At 39.4% G+C, this 7,527-nt stretch overlaps 2 pseudogenes; both read right to left on the bottom strand.

The window, feature by feature from the left end:
- Nucleotides 1–3,465: 3,465 nt before the first annotated feature.
- LOC145467239 (chondroitin sulfate ABC endolyase-like) lies at nt 3,466–4,728 on the bottom strand (annotated as a pseudogene).
- Nucleotides 4,729–4,824: 96 nt separating this feature from the next.
- On the bottom strand, nt 4,825–6,759 carry LOC145467714 (uncharacterized; annotated as a pseudogene).
- Between the last annotated feature and the right edge of the window lie 768 nt (nt 6,760–7,527).

Genomic DNA, 7,527 nt, shown 5'->3' with positions numbered 1-7,527 from the left:
CCGAGTTGAATTCCAAATTAAAATACGAAACATTAGCCGCTGCCGTTCGCGTTCTCCAAAATACACAGAACCAAGTCATTTCACGTTGTTATTTTGAATAGGACGGCAAAGAAATGTACAAAGATTTACAATGCACTTGCACAGCCATTGTTCTGGTCATTAAATCTTTTGTTTGGTAACGTTCTCGTTGCCGTTGCCGTCGTGGGTTGCTTAAGGTCTCTAATTGTTCGCTCATTAAACCTTTTGTTTGGTGACGTTCTCGTTGCCATTGCCGTCGTGGTTTTCTTAACTCCCTAATAGTGCTGAGGAGGAGGAGATTCTTGATGAACAATGCTCTGATGACGAGGAGGATTAGGAAAATTAAGGCATTTTAAATATCAATAGAAATAAATAATCCGTTGAGCTAGATTAAGAAGATGGTTTTGAGGAAATTGTGAAACCATTACTCCTCCTCGTGAATTATGCTTTCTTTTTATGGCGATATTTCTCAATTTCTTATAAATTTTTGGGCTTCCTCAACATAAGGGAGCTTTTCAAAAGTTTTTTTCATTGCATAATGAGTGCTTTGAATCAAAAGGGAAAATGCTTTCAACTTTCAAACACTTTTGCCACATTGTGCTTTAGAATAATGGTGTTTTAACAGCGAAGATGGCGGATCCAACGGGCGGATCCAAGATGGCCGACAGGTATTAATTGAGAACCACTGTCTTAGTAGGAATTGCATCTCACCAAATCATTAGTTGTGAATCACGTCATTGCTTGTACCCTGATGATTCTGTAGAAATGAATGACGTCACTTTGTCACGTGATAAATTCTATAACGCTACTCATTTAGCATTGCTATCATACATAATATGAAACTAGAGTAATTGCAGTTTTCAAAAATATATGGTAGCATTACTCCCCCTGAGTGGTACCGAAATGTTATTTTTTGGGGTCCTGGCCGATGGACTATTTATTCAAATAAGCAGTCGGTTGGTCGGATGGTCAGTCGGTCTATGTTCCGTAACGTTTAATGAATGATTCGTGAAGAACATTGTAGAACTAATTGGCTGCCAAAGCGATGAACTAATCTTTCGCGTTTGGAGTCGAACAAGTGCTCCAAAATAATAAGCATTTCGGTACAGAACGTCATTTGAGATGGTTTCACGCGCATTACGTTTATACCTGGATCATTTTAATTTTCCAATGCCGATGTAAACGCAAACCATCCATTGATAGTCGGGGAGAAAAAAATTCGCTCGCCAGGATTCGAACCCGCTACCTTCAGATTACCGCGTCTGAGATCTTACCACTTCGCCAACCTGCAACTGACGAGTTACTCATGAAGAAAATTGTGAAAAAATGGCTGCCAATGCGATGAACTGACATTTCGTGTTTAGAGTCGAAGAAGTGCTCCCAAATTAAAGACTGTTTGGTATACAACAAAGCTATACCAATCATTCGATTGTTTTTGACGGTTTTTAACCGAAGCATTGGCAAAAATCATACGATGGACATTAGGTTGATTAAAGTTATTTACCCATAAAGTACTTTGTACAGAACACATTCAGTTTTTTGTTAGAACTGATTCATAGCTTTATCAGTAACTGTTACAATCAAAACACCTTAAGTGTTCCACCTAAGTAAGCTTAATAATTACTTGTAAATTAGTGATTGTTATTTTGTCTCGTAACAAAAAAACTCCTTTTGCACTCCTTTGTCGTAAGTATCATCACTCTCATGTGGTGTAGAAATGTAAGTATAGTTGAGTTGTTCAATTATGTCTTAAATGTACAATGTAAGTATTATTTCTGTAACTTAATTACTTTTTGAAGCATACTCTGTAACTGACGTAACTGCCTGTTTGTCATAAAAATGTTATATAAAGGGGAAAAATCCGTTTTAAACAACAGGAGTTGCTTAAAGAGCCCTTGACTGTTGTTGTTGTTGTTGTTGTTTTTTATTACTTCACTTTTCAAAGCCCAGTTTTAGTTTTCACCAGCAAAGAATGGCTCCCCGATTTTACCAGCTTTTAATCCATAAAAAGGTTTGAAATAATCAACACGACCTGTAAGGTTATAGATTTGTTTCTGTCAACCGTTTTAGAGAAATGCAACACGCAACTTACATGAAGTATGATGAAAGTCGACCAGAATTGAGAAAGCAAACAAAGAAACAAAAATTAAAACATTTATGTTATAAACCTTTATTATTTTTACATACCGTTGAATAAAGCTTACAGTGACAATTCCCTTCGTTCTAAAGACACAACTTTACAAGTGGAATCCTTTGAATTTCGCTTCAGCTTAGCCTACTTTGTTAACTTAATTTCAACGCTGAAACCATTCCTAAGGTTGTCAAAGACAATTTTGTTACCTTTTTCAGGAGGCGACGAAACTAAAGAGGAAGGCTGTACACTTATGCTTGGTATGTAGTCGATTGGAGATCTGTGTGTCTTGGGTGTCGTTGGAAGGATCATTTCGACATTGGTCGCCGAGGTAACCTGTACTTGGATTTCTTGGCTTTCCAGGTCGTACCTCACCCGTGCTCCGATGTCTTCCGAAGTTTGCAATACCTTGGAGACGTGAAAATTCAAGTCTGGGTAGCTTATACTTAGATACAGGTAGTTTTGCGAGTTTTCCACCATGATGCGACAATGCCTATCCACTGCGATGATTGGGATTGGGCCTTGTGGAAGTGTTGGTGTGGACTGGAAAATCACATACAGTAATAGCTCACGTATAAGAACCTGAATTTTTCAATTTAGCCTAAATAGGTTCTTATATAAATGGTACTTAAAGCAAATTTAGGTTACCAAGGTTCTTAAAATAGGTTCTTACATTTTCATATGAATTTCATCTGAATATACTATATATAATATAAATATCATCTCATAATACAGTACATTGTATAAGTCATTTATTTGTACCATAGAGCAATGCCTTTTGGCAGTTCAGTGCAGGTACAGTATATGTCCTTAACAAAAGATAACAAAGAAACTCATGTTGATACCAAATTCATAATTTGATATTTTACATTTAATATTTTGTGATTCTCACAGAGTTTGAGATGGTCAGAAAACTTTCTTTGATACTGTAGTAGAGTACAGTACTTGCAAATACTTGGGAAATTATTTGAATGGCAAACACAATCGACATACAACATGGTACTTAAGCTTGAAATAAAAAAAGTTATGTCAAGTTACTTTTAAATAGATGATGATATTAATTCAGCAGTTTCTACCTATACACTTTTACAGCAACCCCACTGATAAGAACCTAACTTAAAATTTTAGCCTTAATAGGTTCTTATGTGGAGGGGGCTTAAAATTAAAATTTTAACCCAACAGGTTCTTAAAACCCAGGTTCTTATACGTGGGCTATTACTGTAGCCATACACCGGGTTTGTCATTGTCCAGCGTTCTGGTGCCGTGCTAAATTTTACCAGGTGAGCTTCAACATCCTTTTTTAAGACTTCGAACAATTAATTTTTTGAATCATTTTCTCGATAAGTCCAAGCGTCGTCTGCCGTGCTTGGATATGACGGCGTCTTAATGTAAATTGCGTATTCATAGCTGCAATTTGTAGAGTTGTGCTCAAGCCAAGCGGTACCATAGCATCCTTCAGACGGCTCAGCTGATGGCGTTTCGGAGGTTTGATTTTTAATACCAACCTTGAGACTAAAGACGCCTGAGCGTGGAATGTAGTGACTGTTGCCCTTTGCATCGACAGGACTGGTGTAATCCTTTTCTCTTTTTGCAGCATATGGTATCGTGGACTGCAATGGAGCCGAGCAATCTTTTTGAGCGCCATCCAATCCAATGAGGAATGAAGAAGAATCTCCAAACAGCTTGTCTTGAAAGAGTGTTATTTGTGCTTTTTTCCCAGAACCATTCTGCGATTGAATGTTGCTGCCTAGGCAGATTAACAGGTTTTGATAAAAGAAAACGGACTTCTTAAAATAAAGCTTGATGTTGCACTGGGGTAAGGATGATTTTTATCGAAAAATTTATAATCCGGCTGGTGGAAGTCCATGCCAAAAGCATCACTGGACAAAGCTTCTATTCCCCGAAAGGCCACCCCTCCAGCAAAAGAAAGTGGACTAAAATTTCTTTGCTTCTCCAATCTCATTTCCTGAAGGATCAGTGATATCGTTGTGCACGTGGCACCAGGAACCTTTGTTCAATCCCATCCCTCACTCACGTTGTGTGCCTTCAGCGCCTCCTGGTTGTTTGCTATTAGCATGGCGCCATGAAAGATGCCATAGCGATTACCCGTTGGAGTGTCCTCAAAGTCCCAAACAAACCCATCCCTTTACTGCGACAGTCCAATCTTAACGCCGGTGGATCGAGAGGGCTGCAAAGTTCTTCGACCAATGGCCCTGGGGCGATTTCGCAGCAGTGGTGACCATAGAACCTACCTGTGATAAAAAAAAAAGACATTTTCATTGGCAAAAAATGATGAGTTGCCATTACCCTTGGTATTAATTATAACTCTCAATTAGTTTTAATCAATAAAGGATGTTGTTGTTGTTGTTGTTGTTATTAAAGTGACTTTGGCTTTTGGTGGTGCGTAATTACAATGTTCTACTTAATTTACCTCTTAGTTTTTGTAGTGAATGCCATGAAACCCAAGTCAGTGTAATCAGACTTGCACAATGGTCAGTGGGCCGACCAGCTTGGGTTCGAAACAAGAACGTCCAATTAAGTGGTGCCAAGCACCGACTGCAATTGGTTAGAGCGCATTACACCAGTTTTATTATCTAATTAAGGGGAAGCCTTATGCCTTGCACAATACAGTTTAGAGCCGAGGTGGTTTCCTTTTGCTTGGTTGCTACTGGTTAAAACATCACTGCGCACATACTGTTATTTTTTAAACACCTGTTTGCTGTAAGAGAAAAAAAATGTATCGGTACCTATCAGGACGAGGTCTCACTACGCTCTTTAAAACTAGAAAAGTGATTCCAATTTGAAGTCAGGAATTCGAGAGCAACAGACTAGGCATTTCAATTTTCTATTCCGATTTGCAAAAACATTGGAGTAAACGTACTATGCGCATTATTTCCAGAGAACCAAGGCTGTTCCAGCATGACTTCCCATCGTAAACCCATCAATCTTCTAAGTATTTAGTGATGATAGGATCTGCAGTCTGATACAAGAGTGCAAACATCTCAGCATCTTTAGTCAAGGCCACGATGCTTATTCCTTTTGTAGAAGTTGCAGGTGGACCCCTGGGTGGGATAAGCTGGCAAATGCATAGGCAGGAAGGATTTGTTTGAGAACTTCGCTAGAGTAGCCACGAAAGCGTCCCCCAACACTACTTGGAGTTTTCTCCAAGAGTGTGGAGAGCTCTGCATAAATTGCTTTTTGCGGCGTTTGATAAGGCGAAGTCCGTCCCTTCTAAGAGATGTTGCACTTGGGCAGCCGTGTACAACGCGTGCGGTACACATGCGGGAGCGTAGAATGCAATGTAATGAAATCCAGTATCATCTGGTTTGATGACGTCTTCAAATGCTTTGTTGATTGTCAAGGCGCTAACCATCCAACGTTTTAAAGCCTCCACATCGCGCTGTCTAGCTTTTATTTCGTCTGTTGTGTTAATGGGCATTGTCAACACGGTCATAAGCCGAAGTAGCATCATTGTGATCATTCGATCAGCTGTTGTTCCAATGTACTCGAATGTCGTTTGATATATCTCACCAAATTCGATATACTATTTTGCAGTATTTATTAAATTCACCAATCTGCTTTTGTTCGCATCGTCTATATGTAAAGAGTCTTTCAGCAAGAAAAGAGTATGCACAGTGTAACCAGATCCACTTCTCAACATCTTCCTAGCCAGAGAACCTATGCCACTTCCGTCTGCCCATCCTTGGTCTTCAACGTAATCCAAAAGATTAATGATCCTTTGCACACGGACCTTGTTTACATACTCTAAGGAGCTGCGTACATTAGCATGTGTGTGTGGCATACCTTGTGCTTTAAGATAGTTTTGCAATTCATTCTGTCTCGTTTTAATGCCTCCACAAATTCTCCTGAGTGATTTTTTTACACGGCAGGATCTTCGGAATTCCGAGTAAAGGGGTCTCTCTCGTCACTGTCGCGGCAACTTCGTCCCCTCGAGATCTTAAGTGAAATTCTAATGCCAAAGGTGGCACTGAGATTCTCGCCATCATAAAGCTAAACTTTCTCGTAGGATTTAAGGTAGAATAATATCTTGATCTCTTTTTATATTACATACAAGGCAAAACAATGGAGGGCCGTGTATTACTTTCTCACCGGACAACGTTTTAAACTCAAGCCTATCGTATTGAATGTGGAGAATTCAGTTGTTGACTGATTGATTGAAATAACAGAACACTAGCAAACGAAAAGAAATTAAACTGGCACATCACATGAAGAGATAAACTAAGAATAAAGCCAGGATCCGAGCCAGGATCCGAGCTAGGATTTGAGCCAGGATTCACCCTTTCCGCGCCTTTAGTTTTTCCTACCATTTTGATCACGTGATCGGAACCCAAAATATAGAACCAGCGTGTTCCCGACTGACTTGCAAGTAGAATCAAAAACAATTCGGCTCATGCACGTCAATTTTGACACAGGGAGCAGGCACAGTGTCGAATTTGTAAAGCCGGCGAGTGTGTATATATTTTTTGATTGCTAGGTAAATGAAAAATAGTTTCAGGCGAGAGAAAATCTTCGTTTGAATGAAAAACTATTTTACGTGAACACTTAGGAACACTGAAAGTTTTTTGATAACTTAGTAGATTTACTAGTCAATTGCTTTTTAATAATACTAATTCATTTCATTTTGGCGGAGCCCAAGTGTATTTCTAACAGAAAATTTGACTTGCCACGGGGATTCCAATAGTTGGATTTGTTCATTAAAAATGCTGGCGAGGGCTTCGATGGTTTTTGCTGTAAGAATATATAAGGCTTCTTTTTGCGTATAGTTTCTACAGCTTTGATACATTGATGTCGAGTTTGATTTTATACAGTGCAAAAAATGTTGAAATTTTGAGAAATAAACAGGGCGTTTTCGTGTCGAACACGGCTATATTTAGTTCGTATAGTGTGATCGTCCGGGTGAGTGTAGTTCTGAAAAGAACTGTTGTTGGTGACTGACGTTTCGACAACCTGAGCGGAAGTCATCTTTAGAGTCAAGTGAATAGTGTTTGTCAGTCGATGATCTTATAAGTCTGGTCCGTTGAACGTGATTGGTCAGTATAGCCATAATGGTATTGGCTGAAAGACTCGTGTAAAGTTTGTCATCAGTCATTGGTGGGTTTCGATCCGTCTATTGTTAGTCAAGTAGGTCGGTTTTGGTCCGTGTATTGTTAAGTCGGTCTGTTAGAAGTCCGTTTGTCGGTTTCGTTTCTGTCGTGGATAAGTCGTTTGTAAGGCGCCGGTAGTTGTTGACATCTGTTGAGAGGCGTTTGTTCTAGGTTAGTGTACCAGCTTTCCAGAGTCAGTCGTTGAAAATAGTTTGTACTGTAGGTTAAGCACTGAGCAGAGTCCCAGTCAATGTTGTGGTTTGTCAGTTGATG

The sequence above is a fragment of the Orbicella franksi genome, chromosome 14 (genome assembly GCF_964199315.1).
Source record: "Orbicella franksi chromosome 14, jaOrbFran1.1, whole genome shotgun sequence".
Classification (NCBI taxonomy): domain Eukaryota; kingdom Metazoa; phylum Cnidaria; class Anthozoa; order Scleractinia; family Merulinidae; genus Orbicella; species Orbicella franksi.
Note: the sequence above shows the minus strand (reverse complement) of the source record. Positions and strands in the feature narration are given on the sequence as shown.